Source organism: Haemaphysalis longicornis, unplaced genomic scaffold (assembly GCF_048455015.1).
Source record: "Haemaphysalis longicornis isolate Haplotype H1 unplaced genomic scaffold, Haemaphysalis longicornis Haplotype H1 scaffold_9, whole genome shotgun sequence".
Classification (NCBI taxonomy): domain Eukaryota; kingdom Metazoa; phylum Arthropoda; class Arachnida; order Ixodida; family Ixodidae; genus Haemaphysalis; species Haemaphysalis longicornis.
The window spans coordinates 34,365,102-34,386,618 of record NW_027526460.1 but is presented as its reverse complement, the minus strand read 5'-3'; the positions used below and the strand labels follow the sequence as shown (position 1 = coordinate 34,386,618).

The 21,517-nt window shown below is 48.3% G+C and overlaps 1 non-coding gene across 1 annotated transcript; it reads left to right on the top strand.

The window, feature by feature from the left end:
• The first annotated feature begins 2,156 nt into the window (after positions 1-2,156).
• LOC144154014 (U2 spliceosomal RNA) lies at positions 2,157-2,347 on the top strand. The gene has a single exon (XR_013319435.1). It is a non-coding gene; the product is annotated as a U2 spliceosomal RNA (small nuclear RNA).
• Positions 2,348-21,517: the final 19,170 nt, after the last annotated feature.

Here is a 21,517-nt window from a genome sequence, read left to right as displayed (position 1 = left end):
TTTCTTCCCTGTCATCAGCCTTGTAGGGTTGATGATGGCCCAAGGGTCATTTCACGTGGCTCCTCCTAGTTGCAGGCATATCTGTCGTGGGACCGCGTGGAGCAACGAGTGGAGGTGCCAATGCTGTGGCACTGCTCCTCAGCAACCGCGTGGAGAAGTGCTCTTGAGGAGACCTACCACCGTCGTGCTTAGTTCTCCATCCTTGTCTGGAACTTTCCTTACATCTGTCTCGCGCAGGAATTTTCCTGTAAATAATTTTCCCGTGGCTCAGCATGCATCCCCAACTCGCCCAAGTTTTCACGTTCCTGTAAAGGTTTGTCCTCTGTCCTTCTGGAGCCGTAAGTATACAATTGAAAATATTCAGCTCAAGAGTATTCAAGCCTTTAATTTCTACCACCCTGCATGGGGTTGAGGATGCCACCTTGGGGTACTCCAAAAACTATCTTGTTCTGGCATGATGTTACATCATTTATCGACATGAACTGTCTTCTATCGTCAAAGTACAATCTCACTAACTGAATCCACATACCAAAAAAAAATATCGTTAACTATATATACCCTTGTACCAAAGTTCTAATAATGTAGCTTTGTACTATGCGATCCGTTTCACAAATAAACTCTGGTTAATATGTTTGAAGGCTTGTATAAAATGTCATCATTAAAAGCCTATTTTTGAAAATTTTAAAGTAGAACTAGTTAGCTCGTTGATGGACTCCTCTGAAATCCTAACATTAATTATATATCTGAATTTGCAGCCAAGTGAAGAAAACTGCCTTGAATAATCTTTTCCAGTACTTGAAAATACCGGTTGAACAAAGATGGCATGATAATTTCAAGTTCCAGTTTCTCTCATTTTTTAAACTGCTGTAACCATGCTGTAACCCTCTCGGTTCTCTTTTTGTGTCAGTGGAAAAAAAAAAAATCCTTTTGAAATTCGCACATTGCGTGTGTAATGTAAGATTGGTGCAAGTTCTATGCACGACATGTTCAACTGGTTGTATCTACATTAAAACTTCACGAGTTTTTTTAGTGCTAGAACACTACCTCTGCAATATTAGTCGTGTAGAAAAAATAGTTTTGGCTTTATCTGAAGAACGAAACAGAAAAGGAGAGAGAGAGCAAACAAGGTCAAATCGAAGTTCAATGTCCAGAATGTAAAATCAAGCGTCCTCGCTGCAACTGCCCCATATCTAAGAACAGCGCAAACTTCGAAAACATCCGTTGGACCCCAGCAAACGCCTTCGAGAGAATAGCCCTCATTGCCTTTTACCATTGTTTTCCTTGTGAAGCGATTGTAGAGTTCCATTTTACTGCTTTGAACTTTTTTTTAAATGCAGAGCATTTCAGTAACTCACGATGTCACCCGCGTTGACGTCCGTAGTCCGCACCGTAGTTGTCCCTACTATATAAAAAGAAAATACTATCTGGCGCCAGGTTTCGATTCCTCGACCCTGCGGGCGGAACGCAATGTACATGGTGCACTAACCACTGCGCCACAAAGCCGACACAGAATGGGACGCTATGAACGCGCCTTATATCGTTGATTCATTCAAATTACTGCTGACAAGCGCTCTCTCGTCAGCAGTTGCCACAAGTGCAGCAACATTAACGTAACGCAAACTACTTAACGTCGTGCGCCCCCGGAAATGCTCTGCATTTGATCGTGCCCCTTGCGAGGGGGATGTTTCACTGCGTCTTCCTACTGGCCAGTACACTCGTCGCCATCTGTCGGATGTTGTGCGAAACCTTTGCAGCTGATGGCGCGCGATTTGAAACGACATTTTTTTTTAAACCCAGGGTTTGACTTTTGATGCTCTGGCTTTTTTTTTTTTTTCAATCGCGAGCGCAAGGCCTACATCGTCCATTAGAGTTGGGTGACATCCGTAGGCCTGCTGTTGCCTAAAGGGCGTTGCTCCGACAAGGCTTCTGCGGATTTTCTGTGCGGTGCTTTTTTCTCAACTTAGGACGAAGTGCTTAACTATAGTAGTACAGTGAATTTAAAACCTTACGCACGTGACCTTTGTATTTACGATGTACGAAAACAAGTTTGCATAAATTACCGTATGTATTCGCAGTTTTGAGTGCTGCCATGTGCTCCACCAGCCTTTGTCGTTGGCCTGCCAGCATGGCGGTGCTTTTCCGCCCCCAGCTCTAGCATCGCTTCTCGGCCTTTTGGCTAAGATCAATATGTAGACCCTGTTCTTATCAGCTTAATATCTGATACGGTTGCTATATGCATCCGGGATATTATGGCAATTTTTGTTCGATGGGGCCGTGCAGGGGCTTGCTCCTCCGGTGCCGCGGGTTGGCCCGTCATTGCACTGCCGTCGGGTTCAGCCCTGTTCCCCTCGGGGAACTATTTACGAAACCAAAGTCAGAACTTGACAACACATTACGTGGATAGTGAGCTGTACGAGTGAGGGCGCGCACGCGGCGCAGTCACCACACCTTTCTGTGGCAATGGAGAGGAATCTATGGGGGAGGGGAAGGAAGTGGGAGTTATTTGCTTTGTGTTACTGCGCCAATGTAGTTACTACCCTTCTACAAATTTTTTTAAACTCGGCCTCCTCTTGCGGCGCCCGGCGAGCAAGTTAGCGGGCGTGAGCACGGGGCGGCCTCTCTCGCATCCACCGTGGTCCCACGTAATTCGCGCCAGCAGCGCCAAATCCTCCCCTAGTAGTACGTGGCCTCTGAGAAACGTTGCATTAATCGCCATGGCAACGAGTGGCGAGGGGGGAAAGGGTGTTTGCTGACGTCGCGGACGCTGCTGACGTCATTTATCCCGCGGCAGCCAGGACGTGCCGCCGCGCGCCGGCCCCTGAAACCGACGCTCGTCCAACTTTCGCGTCTGCCGCCGGTCGCTGCCTCATGGGCCGCTCGGCAATGGCACCAGGCGCGAAAGTTGGACGAGCGGCGCCGATGACTCGAAATGGCCGCCGCCCGTCGTTTGTTATGTGTGCAGTAACGTGTTTAATAATTGAAAGAAGAAAACATGTAGGTAATAGTAGGTTTTCTGGTGTCGAATTGTTGTCTTTGTGGCGATAATAATTGGAGTGTTACACAAACATTATTTTTGCTATGCATTTATTCAAAATTCATATGAGGACGTCTTTGATTCGAAGTCATGAAAACACATGTACTACACCCATATATTGCACATACATTTTATGTACACAGTATTGGACTAAGCAAAAATATGACATATGCAAATTTAGGCATACAATATTGTACAATAGGGAAAAAACGTGCTACATACACAATTACAATAACACGGTTAGGCGGGCTAGTTGGCATTCTGAATTCATGGCTGTAACTTTAGCGCAACTTTACACGGTGACAGGTACAGGTCTTCGAGTCCCTTTTTGTATCGGTCTCCGTCTAAAGTTGCGCAAAAGTTACAGCCATGAATACACATTTAGGTACACAATACTTGATTACGAAAGAAGAACTTCGAAAGTTCTAGTCCCTACACAGATTTTTTTTCGCGCACACCTCGGCGGGAGAAGAAATGAACTTGAAAGTTCCAGTCAATGTATACTTATTTCTTGGGCTCACCTCGAGACAGCAATGTTCTTTAGACATAAAAAAATTCGTTTCAGTTCAGAGACACAATAATTGGGAATCTATATGTTAAAAGAAAGCACGCACACGTATGCTTCAAGCCCTGCCTTTCGGGCGAGTTAACGCAAACTCTGAAAGAAAGCGTTGACCCGCCCATTAACCTGCATACACTTCCGAGAAATCATGTTCACACCAACAAAATACAGCCATAAAAAACTGTTGCAACACAATGACCGCACTGTAGACACTCTTTGCTGGATTATATCTACGTACAAAAACAATGCCCAACCATGTGCACGTCGTAGAACACAGAGCACAAATCGAACGCACCCGTCTTTTCTTTTAATGGCGCGTAAATTAACAGTCTGCTTACCGGCGGTGGGAGGGAAAGCGGGGGGGGAAGGGGGGGGGGGAGAAGACACCCAGAAAAAAAAGAAGCTTTCCTGTATTTTAAGCCGCAGATATCGGCCAGGTTGTTACAAGCTACCCTCTAACTCGTGTCTGGGCAGCGCCTCTTATCTCATCCTGTCCGATACGGCATGATCATTCTAACTTCAGAACTATGGAACACCAAACCCATTAGCGATGAGATGACAAGGCGCGGGCGCGCAGTTTAGATTGAACAGCAAAGCCGACAATGCTACTTGGTTTTATTTATTTTTTAATGAGCGAAACGCTTGCAATGGCGGCTGCAGACAACGCATGTATTTCGGTTTGGCCTTCCACTGCTTCATGTGAAAATCGACTCGCATTGAACACCGCGGAGTTACGTCAGATGTTTCGAAGCTCTGAAGCAACGCTTGGCAGTAGTTTCGCCGCAAATATACGTTTTGGAGCAAGACGGCAGAGGAAAAAATGCTTAGGGCGCAGCCCCTCCATGCCACCAATCGCTGTGGTAGTAGGTACGCCATGAAAGGCAAGAAGCGCGTACAGTTGAGCTTGCCTTCTTTGTGAGCAGGTGCGTCGTGATGACATTGGATGGATTGAGGAGAGTCACCGGAGGAAACGTCCAATGAAGTCGCAAACCGTCCTCGACTTGGGGCCCAAACCTAGACTCATACCTGCTGCACGAAACAACAAAAAATACCTTGATAAGTATACTGAATCGACGTTCCAGCAGTTACTAAGGCAATCATCAAAAAACGGCAATGCCACCACGAATTCTTCTTGCGAGCAAGTGTGTGCGTGCCAAAGACGCGTTTACTTCTACTAAAACTTTGCGTACCTGCACAGCTGGGATATATTTGCACATTAGTTTCCACTCCAAGACGAGTGACATGTCTCATTAACTTCACGTTACATGCACGAATTATTTTGAAAACAGAAGAGTGCAATCAGTCGGCCTTTAAGGAGTTCACTATAACTTGTACAAAGCTAATTTGCTTACCTGTCGTCTTTGGAGAAGGCGAGAAACTTGGTCGAACTGTACCGCCCTATGTTGCTGCACCACAGAGCTGCGCAAGAGTGGTAACACTCCTTCCTCCGCTGCCCCATATTTAGAATACATTCGAATGTATTTTATAATGCAGCGAAACTTTCCGCCCGTGGAAGCGTTTAGGCAACCCGCGCAATCCTTCGCACGCCGGCTCGCTCACGCACGTACCGAACTGGCCCGCCGTGCGCGCCGAGAGAAAGAAAAAAAATATTGGCGCCGGTGAGCTGTTGCGCATGCGTGAGGAGGCGAGGAAGCGTTGACGGTGTGGAAAGAAAGAAACACTGAGGGAAAGGGAAGGGCCACGCCGCAGCACCGTGCCGCTAGGATCGCCACCATTTCGGAAACCGAAACTAGCCAAAGTCGCCGACCAGTGGCGTGAGCATGAGCTGCTTCATCGCCGCGAAGGGCTGAGGGGGCAGGCGTCCAGACGACCTTGATTGTTCCCTTTGGGGGGATTTGGCTTATGATTCGTGCGAGTCAGGGCATGCATGTTTGTAACATAGTATCTGAATACCGCGGAGCTAGCAATCTGCGTACCTTTCGGCGATGGTGCCGAGTGGGGACGTGCGGCAGCATAGTGTGCTAGCTGCTCAAAGCTAGGCTTCGGTGAGCATGGCATGACAAGATACTGATCAGTTCACCCGTTTTGGCGTCGATCGCTGGTCGGAGGAGGCTCACGACGTGCGTCTGGCAAGCCAGATGCAGTCGTGCCATCGTTGCCATCGTCGTGAGGCCACAGCCAATGAGAGCCCGCTGAGCCCCAACCTCCCGCAACCGGCGTGCGTTGCTCTGGTCGGCTCGGGTGTTGGAAACTTTAGGCTTAGCATCCTGGCGGATATTTGATTGCCGCCAGAAGCGCCAACTACGGGGGGGCAGTGGGGCTCGTGCCCCCCCCGGACGGCTTTACGGGGGGGCACAGACCCCTCCGGCCCCCGCTGAGGATTTTTTTTAAGGGCTTGGCTCGGCTCTGCGCCCGTCGACATCGGACTGTTTGCCGTCCTGTCTGCCAACTATTGTTTACAACAGGGGTTGGGATCTTGAAAGACAGTTCAGTCCTCCCGATGGGCAGGGGGAAACGCAGGGCCGTGTCGTTTTTCTTCACGGTGAGTTAGACGTGCTCAGTGTGCGGATTGTTGACAACAATGTAGCGCTGCGCTTGGCTATGGTGGCAAGAAGGGTGGCCCTTCTAGCCACCATAGCTTGGCTTCAGCAGCACGCCAGCAGAGCGACATTTTGTCGAGAGCATAGGTCGGCGCACTCACTCGTGAGTACACTCATTTGTACTCATTTGTACTCAAACTCACGAATGAGTACGATGATGAGTGAGTACACACCCAGAATAAAAAAAGTGAGTATGATGACGATGAGTACAGGGGTAAGTCCACTACTCGTGAGTATAGAACTTATGCTTGCACTCGTGAGTACATGCACTCGTGAGTACATGCACTCATGAGTACAGCAGTGCAAACAAGTTCTATCACAAACTCAAGTCTGGACGCACGTGTACGAGTTTCGGACATTTAGCGGTGGCGCTGGGATGGTAAAATCAGGCAACGAAAACGGCACCTCTCTCCTTTGCCTGTCCTTGTTTGGCGCTGTTAGCGTTTTTCGGCGGTCGCTCGCTAAGGGGTCGCGGTGAAAAGGGAAAAACGAGGTGGTTAGGTCCCGGTGGGAAGCGCGGCCACAGTTGCTCTGTTTCTACGGCACCTGTTGATTGGAGCAGTTATTTTTGTTTACAACTGAGCGGCCTGGGAACGCGTAGCTGCGTCGTTCGGCTTGCTTCATTCAAATTGTTTTAGGGGAAGCGGTGGGGGCTGCTCACAGTGCATGCACTACGAGCACCCAAGTCGCTCTTTTCCGGTCTTAAGCAGTTTCCATGGATGCATGTCATGCTCTGGAGTCCTTTCGTGAGAGGAACCGCTCATTTAAACAGTCGCAGTTAGTTTACGTGATTCGCGTCAAATTGACTGCATGGTTTGTGTCAACCACATGGTTTCATTAGGCTCCCGTTTTGAAACTTTTTGCTCAGGTTTGGTAGGACTATGTCCTCGTGGTGTCCATTTACAAGTGAGTATATCGCCCCACCGTGCAGGTTGTGGGTTGTTAATCGGACATCATAATGCCCAGTCGAACGGTGTGACGCCTTGTTTCGCCTCGCATATTTTGTCGAACCGCGCTGGCATCTTTCTGCTGGAGGAGTGTTTTGCTTTCGAATGGCGACCCGATGCGCTGCTTCTCATGTATGCCACCGTGTAATGATGAAGCTGACAACGACGGTGAATTTCGGTGGTTGTTCTTCCCCTACCTTCATTTGCTGTTTACTGGCGGGGCGACCACTCCTCGCTAGCAACTTGTGCCGAGTTTAAGCTCCCACTGTGGAAGGCCTCGTGAGAGGGCCGTTTTATATGATGAACGCCAACGCCAGACGTTGGGTTTTTACCTTTAGCTCGCGTCTTGGAACGTCTCGTAAAACATGTTGCTTGCCCATAACGACGACACCGCATTTTTTATCGATAGCTCTCAGCTTCATCAGCGCTTCTCGAAAAAGGAGCTGCAGATTTCCACTGTGCAACCAACGCACCAACACGTGAATACAGTGACGTCAGTGCAAGCTATCACGCCTCCCAAAAGCCTGTCTGCAAACTTTGTTTTCGAGGTCACAAAGCACGCCAGAGCAGTTGGACAGTGCTGTAACGGCTGCCAAGCACCGGCAGCAACTGGGTGCACTGCGGCCGTCGACTGCGAGCGATACCCGCTCCAAGCCTCCAAAACACATACACTGTTGGGACTGGGCCATCCCAGCTCAGTCACTACTGTTGCGACGTTGCCCTGCCCAGTCCGCTATCGACGCGGCGCAGACCATAGCGACGAAGTAGCCGAGCTGACGGTTATTTGAAGCAGCATTTATACACAATAAATACAAAGGTAGCCAGAGCATTACATGGCTAAGACAAGCGCGATAGCACTGCTCAACTCAGGGCCTTCGATGAGATGCCGCCGCACCACCGCTGCTTCCGGGCTGGTTTTATACCCCCAGGATTCCGTTGCAGCCGCGTGCAGTTCCAATGCCTCCAGTCGGAGCTATCACTGGCCGCATTATGAATCTCGCGAATGGAGGCGAAGCGATTGCGTCAGCCGAGCTGCCACGACCGGGAAATGAAAGGCGACTCTGCGGCGGCGTCTCCAGGCGCTACTTGCTGCGTGTCTGCGGGGATTAGTTCGTCCCAGGCATGATTTGGTAAAGCCGTCGCGATGGGAAAGGGAAAGCAGACTCGGCGGCGCCTTTCCCGCCAAGTCGCGGCAGTCTGACGCGGGCGGTTTGACCTAAGCGCGAATCAACCCCACCATCGGCACGTCGCCAGGTGCAGCGAATTTGTGTCGGGCGCTCTGGCACAACACACACACGAATACAAAAATGAGTGGCCAAAGTCACACCCGTTTCGGGGGCTCTTAACGGAAATGAACATAGCAGCGCGTAGCGCCCCTGTCGTGTCCCTTTCTCGAGTCCCTTTCTTTTTACCCCCGAACTGCCCATTAAAAGAAAAACAAATCGACTCGTTTTTTTGTGCTGATGGTTCAGTCATGCAATATTTTTAAATAAATGTGACCAGTAAAATACGTATTCAAAGAAATTTCTCCTGGATGCGTCAAACCGCTGAAGTTCACGGTTCATAGATTTGCGGGACGTCTTATTTGGGGACATCTCGTAGTTAGCCGACACAATGTAAAAGGCCCTCACTGCTGCAGGTGCCCCTTATGATGATGATGATGATGATGATTATGATGATGATGATTAGTGGTAGCCTCTTTGTAGCGGGGTGATGACTTGTCATCTCGTAGGGACCCCCACCGCTTCCTCGCCCCCTCCCTTCGCTGCTTCGAGGCGCACTCCAGGTCTGCCCCCCCGGAAAAATAAGAAGTCTACGCCACTGATTGCCGCTATCTGTGTAACTGCGAATGACAATCCGTAACACAACTTTTCACCACACTATCATCCCTTTTCTCGCATAAGCTACTTCTTTTTAGCGATCAGATTGATTCAGAAGAGCAGCGACAAGCGCGGTTGCTACCGTAGTCTGCGCCGGTTCGAGCCGCTGAGTGTGCCGAGCTGGCAGGCGCGACCGGCGTGTGCGCGGACTGTTTCCGAAGGCAGAAAACACTTCGCGATTGCCTGCTTTATCAATTTCTTGCGAACAAACGCGCGGAATCTACAAATTCAGCTCAGCGATCGTCGTAGTTGAACATCTGCGTAGCCTGTTTCGATGCTTCCGCGCAGGTATTGCCGTCTCTCGACCGGTCGGCGCACCGCCCGCCGCGCGCCGCGGGGGCCGGTCAGCGTATACGCTTGCATCGCGGCAGATATCTGATCGCCGCTTTTAAAATAAGCCCTGATAACAATCCCAAGCACAATTTTTCACCACACTAACACCTACTTTCTCGCATGTGGAACTTCATTTTTACGATCAGATTGATTCAGAAGAGCAGCGACAAGCGGTTGCTACCGTGGTCTGCGCCGGTTCGAGCCGCTGAGTGTCCGAGCTGGCAGGCGCGGCCGGCGTGTGCGCGAACTGTTTCCGAAGGCAGGAAACGCTTCACGATTGCCTGCTTTATCCATTTTTTTGCGATTAAACGAGCGGAATCTACAAATTCAGCTCAGCGATAGTCGTAGTTGACCATGGAGCAAAAACGGTGTGCGGAGCGACGCCGACGGCGCATCGCATGCACTCATCGGGTCATGTGTCTCAAATTCACGCGTACGACTAGTCGTGGTGACAGTCGTAACGATCAGTCGCATGCGAATCGCGTGTACAAATCGTACATGTGTCCAGCGCTTCAATCGTAACGAGCAGTCGCATGCGAATCGCGTGAACTAGTCGTACATGTGTCCAGCGCTTTAGGATATATGTTGCGACTACCGATGCAAAAGCCATATCGTGATCTATGAACGTAAAAAAAAAAAAAAAAAGTCCTGTCACCCAGTTCGGTTGACTGAGACGTGAAATGACGTCATTTTTTAAAGTTAGTACGACAGTTACGGTAACAGTCTGAACACGGCCTAAGACACCTACTTCGTCTGCCGTTTTGCGGGCGCCAACAAAACGCTAAAGCCGCATGCTGGGGTAGCAGCAAATGCTAGGTTTGTTTATGGTGATGAGACCCATTCCCCGTGGAAGTGCTGCGTGATAAGCATGCGGAGCCTCTTTCTCGTGTTAAAAAAATTGCTTTTCCGCGAGCTGGCTGCACATGTATGCAATGTGAATTGTTGCCGCGTCTGATGTACCGACTTAATCAGGGTGGAGGCAATTACATTGATATTGTTGCTCTTCGTACTCTCTGTTGACTCAATCCGCGAACTGGACTGGTGTGTTCGTCTGCCGGTGTTTTAGGTTCGAAATACTCATGTTTGTATTGTACAATGTTTCGCAAGTAGTACGGTTTGTTACACATAGTCGTTTCCTGCAATTTGCTGAAGGAAAATGTAAGTAGTCGCCGAGTGGTTGACTGAACCTGGCTTGGGTTTGACCCCGTTTTGAGAAGTTTGTCCTATGTATTTGAAGGCACGCATTACAATTGAAGATGGGCTGTATTCGCCGCGAGCTCGACATGTAGGTGGCGACAGCGTCGCGCTGCTATACTCGGTGACAACTTAAGAACGGCACCGGAAGTTGCCGCTGTGCCTTATCACCGTAGCCGGATGTTTCTCCGCGCGGCGCAAGTAGGGCGTTACTGGGAATATTTTGAGCATGGCGTGAGCCGTTCCCGTGATTTTTTGGCCTTAATATGCTTATAAACGACTCCAGTGACGACAAACAAACTGCGTGAGACAAGGCAGACGATATCACGCACGATCACGCATTCATAGCAAACCCCTTTCAAAACGCGCGCGCACTGACGTCACGGGTCCGGCGCTTTGACGGAGTGATACACTACATGAGGTGGTGCCGTTCTTGAGTTGTAACCGAGTATAGTGTGGATGTGGATGTGGATGCCCGTAAGAATGCACACTGTGGGCGCGCTTCGTGCCTTTTTCCCGCCGTATGTGCGCACAAAAGGCGCAAACAATAGTGGTATGCTGTAGTTCTGTTCCTCAACGTTGAATGTATAGCATGGAAGTGTTTGTCAGTTAGTCATTACTACGCCAAAAAAAGCGACGACTCATCGGGAATCTCAGCCGTAATTGTGACAATGAACTTGTACGCTGTGGCTCGCAGCAAGCTCGATCTTTCCAGACTATGGCTTTGAGCCTTCAATAAAAGCATAAATAGAAATAAATCAGGAAGCTTTGATCTCTGAAATTCAGTTTACAACGGCAATCTCAATCGCTTTCACTGGTAGCATGACGCATTCTTGCATTTGTGGGATGCCCTGAAACGGTAACACTACTTAACTGCCCCGAAATTCTAAGAGCTGACGATATTTTTTGTGTGTTCAAAAGGCAACATAAAATTACTGAATTTTGATCAGCGCAGAGATATAAATGTAACCGCTCTGACGGGTCTTTTAAATGAAATTTTAACGACTCTGTAGGAAGGTTTGATGAATAACGGTTTCGGATCCCTTTTTTACGGCTTTCGTCGCAAGTGGACTTGCGAATTGAATTGTCAACGCACGCAGTACAATGAACATTTCATGTTTAGCTAGGTTTTCGCAAAGTGACAAGCAGGTTTACAGTGTGCAAACCAAGCTTCTGGGACCTCACAGTGAGCACAAATTTTCTGTTACGGCTGTTCTGTTGACCATTTGCGTTCCTTTTAAAGGGACACTGAAGTGATATGTAAACATTGCGGGATTACTTGCGCAAATTGTAGTCCAAGGTCCCCAGGCCATGTTACGACCACTCTGGGCACGTTTACGCGCTTTTATTTAGTAGAAAACTTAATTCGAAAATGCTGTCCTCCTCTCTTTACGCTCGCCCATTTTCTGCGGCGTTTTCGTGTGACGTCGAGAGGAGCCGAGCTCGCAATTGGCTGCGCTATCTGCACGGCTCCCCGGCCTTCAGACAGTCTCGTCCGCCGGACGCCGACGGGTCGTCGCAATTCGTTCGCTCAGTTGAAACGAAGCCAGGACACGTTTGTGAATGGAAGAATGCGCCTTTCTTTACTTCGTTAGTTTGTACTCTGTATCTAGCTCCAAGTCAAGGTCGCTTCACTCAACCGCTGCACAAGCGCACATGCGACGCTTCGCTGACTGGTACGCCAGTAGGAAAATATAAGGCCTCTTGAAGGCGGGAGAAGAGTCAGCGAAGTCAATATAGGTACTAAGGAAATAAAATCAACTGATATTTTTACCGTACAGCGTAAATAGGGTGCGGGAAGCCCTTTTTTGCGCTGGGCGAACAAGCACAGCGGTGAGCAGCACGACTACGCATCTGCGAACGCTTTTCCGTCTACGAAATGCAATTGCTAGACGTGAGCTAGTGTGCAAACTCGGGGGACGCTTACTGCACGAGCACAATACAACAAATAGTCACCTAAGCTGCTTGAAATGCCAAAACTAAATAAAAATGTAAACTTGTTGTACAATATATACCTTATACTACAAAGTCGGCGTAGCCCGTCTCGAGGCCGAGTTGTCTATGGCTGCAGGTATGTCGCCGCCGAGTGTTTTGCAAGTCACGAGTTCGAGTCCCCGCGGGTACGTGCTTTTTTTTTTTTTTGTAAGTTAACTTTTTTGTTTTCTGCCGATGTTTTCTACATTGAGTTCACCTTTGTTTGGGCCGCAACGTTCATGGCTCCACGAACTAGTTCACAGAACGGGCGCAGGCTGGCACTGGCGCGCTAGCGAGTTCTCGTTGACGTGCTGTCCATAAGCAACGACTGCTTGCGGGCAGTGGGCACAGGCCAGAATGAACAGACCCTTGGCCTGGTGCGAACACGCATTTTACGGTACAGGCATGAGTGAGGCAAGCTCCAAATAGGGGGGGGGAAAGCGCATGACATTTGTGCGTCTGCGGGTACGCGGAGGGCGTCCATGCACTGCGTAGGCCTCGGCTAGTGAATGCTACGATTCCAAGCCGTCCTGGGAGGCTTATCTTTATGCATTTTTACAGCTGACAACATGGCAGAAGCGCGGTACGATGATTACTGAGTTATTGAGAATGCCCATCCAACAACGCCAAGGTTGTGTTTTACAGAACCGAAACCGAAACCGAAACTTGTTTGGTTGCTCACCTTGGGCATCGTCCAATCACGGTACCGCTCCTCCCAACGTCACAGCTTTAGTTGGTGCGGCCGCCGCAAACCGCGCATGGTAGTTTTTTTTTCTTTGGCGCTTTGTAAAATAATTACCGATTTGTCAACCGGATAAACGATGAAAAGTGGGCTAATTTGAGCCAGTCTACGCAGTGCAAGCAAAAACGGGAGCTTGACAAATTCACTTCAGTGTCCCTTTAAAATCTAACAGGTGCCTGCACAGCGAGATGTGTTTGCATTCGTGCGTATAAGGTCGCTTACGAACCCTAAAGATGGCAATAAATGAAGTTGCGCTGTTGCAGATGTAGTAAAACATTTGTAGTAGTAAAACTACACTAGGCGTCGTGTTCTGTAGCGGTGAAAAAGCAGTACGTATTTTCAAAACTGATTAACCCCCCTTTGGTCCGGGATTGTCCAGGAATTGTGGCTCGCCTTTTTCAAAATTGTATTTAAAGCAAGCATTGTGGGAAAAAATTAAAAAAAAAACAGCGAGTCATGGCACACACCCCTCACGCATGTGGGAAACGTGCATTATATTATGCGTTTTCTCCTCTTCCTTTAAACTTAGATCCACCTCAAGAGGTTAAGACGTGACCATATTAGGCATTTGGTTATGCTGAGTGAGACACGTTTCTGGACAAGGTGATTCATGTCGGACTTGAAAATGATATATATGAAAATGACACACGAAATGCCACATGACAGACGCAAACTCAACTGCTTAATTTTACCGAAAAATCCCCCTAAATACTCTTGCGCATCCATAGAAACGTATTTTAAATAATACGTAAAATTACCAACTCGATACAGTTGAATAAATGTTTATTACTCCTCCTCAGTATAAACAACGACCGTCCAAAATTGGTATTTATTTTAGAAAAGGTACGGGAAGGACACGATCGCGCAGGCGCTTGCGGGTGTAAAATACGTGTCCGGTAATGTATGGGCGATAGCGCACGGGTCGTGTGCAGGGTAAATGTTTTTGTTTGTTTCTTCTTTCTATAAGGACACAGCGCAATTTTACAAGGGTGTGGATTTTGCACGCGTATGCACAGGTCTTGTCGCTTCTTACCCGTTTCGCGTACTAAACATTTATCCTTTAAATAATCACCACGCCACCTTCAAAAAGCACCCTTCGACGTTCCCGAAACGGCAGACGACTGCACTCAACAATACGAAAAGTGCAATTGTGGAAGCAATGTTTATAACACGTTTCACACTCAAGCGGTGACCAGGGCGAAAATGTTTCGTTCAACCAGCGCAACGGCCGCTGATTATTGCGTTTCTAGAAGAAATGCGCAAGCAGAGGTAACTATGTCATTGCTTACTGCCAAACGAGCACACATATTGGTTGTTTTGTCGTGTGCAGCACGCGTCTTGCGCCGCACGCAACGTGAAAAAGCAGACGACGCGAGAGCGCCATCCACACTAGGAGCGGTTCGTCCCGCCGCCACCAGGGGCCGACTGTGTTCGCGCTCGGGGCGAAGTCTTCTTAGGCCTAATATACCCTCAACATCTGGAAACCTTACAATAGGCACAGCGTCCGCTAAAGACTGACACTGAGGCATAATGTTCTGTCGTCATGGGCGTAGGACTCCAGATTTCGATGGCAATAACATCGCGCTCCATGGTGCAATCGCCATAGGTGTTTTTAGCCCTCGTTAATCCTGTCCTCGACTTCATCCGCAACCAGTGCTGAGCCAAGGCGAAGATGTTTTTGTAGCACCCACGGTAACCTCATTATGATAACCGTTCTTCCAGTACCGTGTGTACAAGATTTCAGAATTAATTAACGCAGGACACATTTATTATGCTTTGTTCGATATATATTGTGGACAATAGTGCACATTTTTTTCCGACAAAAAAATTTCCGCAATACGCGAGGCATATAAGGAGTCTTCTTCCTCTGGCACGCATCTGAAACAGACAGAAAAAAAAAAATGATTGAACATTTGCTCGGAGTGGGAGAGTGCAAATCAACAGAAGGCAATTTCTATACAGTATCGCTTTGTTTTACGATTTTCAGGGGCGGTGATATAAATGTGTCTTATTGGGAAAGCGTATTAAACGAACTTTAATTGCAGAATTAAAAAGATCTCACGTACAGTGCCACCGAACTCGAACATCGTAACTGCAGGAAAAATGCAATGCGTAAGGCTGTTAAGGATAAGGTTGCGTTGAGTCAAACGCTACCTGCTTAGTTTTACCAGAGTCAGTCAAAAGCATTGACGAACTCTGGTTATACCCAACGCCGCCTGTATAAACATTTCCTAACGCGTCGCGAGCTTTTCAATGGGAAGGGTAGGGCATGGCCTCCGAGATTCCCCCGAGCAAAACGCGCGCGGGGTGATCGCGGAGGCCATGGGTAGGGACGTTTAGTTCAGGCACTCATCCGCTATGTGGCGCACGCCGGCGGACATCTCGCCTTACGTCACTGCTCGCGAGTAGCGAACGCTGCACCCACTTCTACGACGCATGTCTGTCAGCTTGCCTGTTGGGTTTCAAGAGATGTTTCGGTCACATCTTAGCCGCGACGGGGCGATAGTTCTGGGGCGCACTGGAGATCTCGTTCAACGTGTCGCTCGCTTCATACTTGCTGCATTTCCCCAAGCTAACTGACGGAGGCGGAACTGAAATAGTGTCAGAACATATTAATTATCGGGCAGACAAATAGCGAACAGAAAAACGATATTTGCGAATGGTGCAGCCATTATTTTACTCACGTTTTTTTCTCTCGAGGATTTAGGGAAGAAAAAATTGCGTGCACATTTTTTTATTCATGCGCACACTTCTACCATTACTTTCCAAAAATATCACGTGCTTGTAAATTTGAGAAGATTGTAGAAAACAAAAGAATAAGCAGCTGAGGGTCCAGCCACGCTGTCCGGGCGCTTCTACAGTACAGTCCTCAATTTTAAAGCCGTGTACCAATGCGCATTTCGAACAGCATGAACAAAACAAGGCCGAAATGCGGAGGGGACAGAGGGGGGGATGCCCCACTCGAGAAAATTTCGGGGCCTGTGTTCCGAGTAGGTAAGCGCGCAAAGCCGGCATCAGCGTGCGGCAGCACAAGTGGTTTTGCGTCTGTCGTGGCAAAGGCGGTTTTATCAGTGACAGACCAACAGGCATGATAAAAAATAAGAAGGCGTCGTAGCGCCGTGTTGGTAACGTTAGACAAACTGCCAACTATATTGCGTAGTTTCCGAGAAGCGGCGCTGGCCGGCGGACATTAAAGCACGCAAGAAGGCTACGGAGCGGGAAGGGTAGAAGAGAGCAACAGGAGAGTGGCTGTTTGGCCATTTTTCGCTCACGCGTTAGGCAATGTTTATACAGGCGGCGTTGGTTACACCTCTAAACTGCAGTTCTTTCTACACATTTTTAAAACCAATACGTTCAGCCGTTATATTCTTGGTTAAACGTTTCAACGAAACGTTTATTCTATGTTTCCTATAGCCAGCCCTTTCGCTTTAAAAAAGTCATTGGGGTCTTTGACAAACGGAGATTATTATCATCTGCTCAACCTTTTTTTTTTATTTTGCAAGTTAGAAATGAAACACTGAAGCAACACTGCGGCGAGATCATAAAATGCAGCGCAAGAGAGTTTCAAGTTTCGCTCACCGGTGGTGTCGATGCATGTTATTTCCAGGCTGCCTATCAAAGCCGTGAAGACGTGTCACCAACAGCGATGAAGGTACAAAATTTCCCTTTTTTCAAAGCCAGTGCGAGTTCCGGGAACATTTTATAAGGGGTACAACGTAACTGCCAGATCTTCTCCATTGTGCAATATAGTGTACTCATATAATCGCAATAAAATGCTAATGAATGTTTTGTTCAACGTTCCTCCCATGTCTTTCTTAAACAAATTGTGATGAGCTGCTTTGTCACGCTACATGTCGCTTTTTGTCACTTCATTTATCGCGATTAATTGTTACAATTTATAACAATACAATTTTTCAGTTTTGTTTATAATGTAAACCTAGCATGCTGAGGCTTCTATTGTTAGCTCTTCATACGGAACGTTTTGTTGCCTTAGAAAGTATTACACGACGCGGGTGCACAGGGTACAGACATTCGAAGAACGAGGACAACAGTCCACAAAACGGTTTAGGACAAACTGCAAGCGTTCAATTACCATTCAATAAATACATATTTACTGCCCAAGTTAATTTTTCTAGGGCAACGCGCACACTATTGCTCAACAAACAAACATTATTAGCCAACTTAGGGAAGGGTCTATCTGCCAAAATGTGAGGCCAGTGGGTAAAATAGCAGTCCCGTTGGACAGAAAGGACAGTTTGGTACGCCGTAATAGTCAGCGCTATGCTCAGCTTGTTAGAAATATGGGCTTATATGAGCCTCATTCTTGAGAAAAGGTTTAATCACGCGGCAACACTATAATTCGCTAGCACTAATTCGCCCTAAGTTAGAATACGCAACCTATGTCTGGTATCCCCGCGCACCAATTTAATACACTCCCTCGAAAGACGCAGGATAACTATGTCTTTTTAGATGCGGAGCATCTCTTGCTCGGAGGGATGTAACTTGTCCGTGCCCCGTACGCAGCGCTCTGGTGATGATTGTGGCAGGATGCCCCAAGGGATTGGCCAACCAAAAAATCCACCACGAGATAGCTTCGCGTTCAACCACCGTCGTCATCTTCCCGTAGGGGAACCGCTGAAGAAGAAGAAGGAGAAGAAGACAAAGCTGCGAAGAGCAGGGCGTGTACGTTGCTCTCAGCCGGTGCACCAACGTCAACAACCTTTACATCACCAATGCTTAGATGCGGAGCATCTCTTGCTCGGAGGGATGTGACTTGTCCGTGCCCCGTACGCAGCGCTCTGGTGATGATTGTGGCAGGATGCCCCTAGGGATTGGCCAACGAAAGAATCCACCACGAGATAGCTTCGCGTTCAACCACCGTCGTCATCTTCCCGTAGGGGAACCGCTGAAGAAGAAGAAGGAGAAGAAGACAAAGCTGCGAAGAGCAGGGCGTGTACGTTGCTCTCAGCCGGTGCACCAACGTCAACAACCTTTACCTCACCAACGCTGAGAGAGAGTGCCGATTGTACCACAGAGACGACAACATCGACAAGAACATGATGGATGAGTTTCGGCGCCTCGAGAACCACCGCCTACTCACTGTCACACAACAGTACTTGCGTGCCTTTGCCACCAGTGTGGACCTGGACGCGGAATTCCCTCTGGCGCTACTAAACACCAGATCACTCAACATAACGGCAACACAATGGAACCACATGGAATCTCCATGATGCTTCGCATCCTCATCAGGGTTCCCCACGGGAAGATAGTGTAATTTTTTTTATTTCGAACTATAACCGTACCGATGACGTAACCACAATGGAATCTGTCTGGCCTGAAGATCCCAAGTTTAGCACGTCGCCGTCAAGTGACTGGACTGAGTTTTTTTCACGAAATATGCCCCCATTCCCATCTACAGAACAAAACTTATTTCACCGCAGAACATGTTTCCTCTCGTCTGGATCATCGCCACATTGTTGGAGTGCCATCATGCAGAACCAACGGGAGTTATAAATTCTTCCTATACGTGCACGCACTGCATCGAATGTATACCATCTCGTTTGAGCTGTTTGAGCTTTATGCTGGCACAGGTGCTGGTGAAAGAGGAGGGAAATAGTGAGTGCGGGTGACGCAAGTTCGCCGGCATATCTTTAAGAAGCCGCTGTTTCTCAGTTGTTGGGCGATTCTGAGCATCAAGAGGGTGGAGTGAGTAAATTTGGTGAAGGTATTCTTTGTGGGCCGGCTGGCGTGCACCGGAAATACGCAACAGTTGAGTTTCTTTGCTCGACTGTGAGAAGCAGCCAGTGTTGTTTTGCCAAAGGAAGCTCATGGTTTAAAGCGCCAGCCGTAAGCATGAGGAACCATTGTTTCATTGTTTACACGAGCGCCAAATTAATGCGTGCAGCAATTGCTAAGCCCTCCAGGGTTTCTTCCGGCTAAGCGCAGCTTCGGCTTACAGCTTGGGTGAACACGACTTCTGCAACGCTCTGTAACCACAACAACAACAACAAAAACAAAAACTGGAATATGACGATTTTTAAAAGAGGCACATACACCGCATTGTAGATTTGCGATAGCAGCGTATCTTTCTTTTCGTTTGGTAAATTCTTTGTCGTCCACCCTTGTATGAACGAAGCAGACTGTCGATGTTGAGGCTGCGAAAACACAGGGTAATTGTCGTTGCTGACCAACCTTAACGCAGTGAGTCTGAACTTCTGGGGCCTACTTGCCCCGGTTACGTTCACGCGTCTGAAACAATGCAATTTGCATGCATCGGGCTTCGCTAGTGCACTTCTACGCTTCCCTAGCAAATATATTTGCGAACAAAAGCGGACATCAATGAACAATACAATACAATTTTGAGGAAAATGCGTGTAAAAAATAAGTGCGCTAAAGCTTGTATACTTGAGAACTCTCCAACTGGCGAATAAAAGCAGTAAAGACTTTCAGTGAAATGGGATGTGCGGCGCGGGCGCCGATCAGCATTCAGAATAAAAATCCTGCTTTTTTTTTACTCTCGTTGCAATGTAACCTATTATGAAACACACGGTGTCGTGCAAGCTGAGTAACCGTATTTTGGACTGATGTGGCACGTTCCCTTTACATTTTCGATTTATATTGGCCCCTCCGAACCACGTGCGCTGCCAATGTACGGCACCCAGGTTTTGCGCGGCTGCCAGAAGGAACGCATCCCGTCGACCCCGAATCTACTTCAGGCACTGGACTGTCAGCATGGGATCAATGTTAATGATACCCAACCCACCCTTTACGAAGAAGTAGAAGAGATTTGAATTGTGCATTGGTTCGTACGTTTGAGCGCCAGAGGAAGACCGAGACCGATGCCGCTTATTCACAGAGCCTGCGCCAATGTTGTGCGCGCCTCGTACAGCACTGCGGGGTGTATACTGTCGCACTGCATACGCGGACCCTTGCGGATAAGGCGATGTGTCTGTTATAGTTCTGGGTGGTTGAAGTTCTCTCTCTCCCACGGCCATCTTGGGTTGCAATCTATCTGCAGTTTCTGCGCTTTGGTTGAGGATGATCCACTTAACCAGACATTTCCTCCTCCCAGCTCACTCCAAATAGATGGCTCGGTTTGGAGCTTCACTCTCCCAACCGGGCTCCTTTCGGCTTGAGCTGGTTTAGCTGTGCTCCCGAAAAGCGACAAAACTGGTTCGCCAGACTAATTGCCTGGAGGACTTCTCAATTGTGATGATGCCTGTGCGCAAATTAGGGCTACATCGTTTGCGTAACCAAGAACAGGAAGCTCTTCGTTTCTCATCACGATGTCACTGATAGCCTTAAATGAAAGGGCCATTCAGCAGTGTTGCTCCAGATAAAATGTAAATAAGACGGCAGCCCTCGCACACTGACCTACGGATGTCTGCAGGTGTGTTCGCAGCCCAATAACGAGGCTGTCTGAAATGTTTACATAGCAAGCCTTGCTCTACTCCGTCGTCGTGTCACCAGTGTTACAGTGTCGGCGGAGAGCGAGTAGGAAATCGTAATCTACCTCATCGAACCCCTTCCTGAGGAACAACTAGCCTACACTAAAAGCGGGAGTCCCGAGAATAATGCGGTAATTAGTTAAGCGGGCAACCAGCTTGAAATACCGGAACATTGCTTCATTCTTGTTTTTTACACCAAGTACCGTTGAATAATCGTAAAGAACAATTAAGAAATATTTCCCGGTATCGCCCAAGGAATTCATTTTTTTTCCCGCTTAAGCAAGACGGGAAATCGTTCTAGGATTTGTTTCTTGTGACGCGATCCAGTTCCTGAAAGGGTACATTGCAGAGAGGCATGCGGAGCCACCTAGTGGTAAAAAAAATTAGCAGTGGCTTAGCTCGGCTATGCCAGGATATACGTAGCGTGAGCTAAGGTTGAGCTGGTTATTCTCAGGTTTAGGATTAGCTGATTTCCAATCCAATCTAATTTAATCCAATCCAATCCAGTCTCGGCGGCGGCGGCGGCGGCGGCTCCGACGCGCCAGCTGTGCGCCGTTAGACGTCACTGCTCCGCGCGCATGCGCCGCACGGCTCTCCAGAAGCCACGCGAAACTGCTCAACCTCGGCCAGTGTAGCTCACGCTACAAAACTGTTTTTTTACCCGCAAATAAAGTTTATTAGTTCTTATACCCCCTCACCTATAGCTTCACAGGCAGACAACATTGTTGATGCGGGTGGCAAACCTGTCTACTGCACCGTCCGTACAGGGATTGAAGATTAATTCACGCAGGGTAGACCCATTGTTCTTTGTTAGACGTATATTATGGGTGACAGTACACATA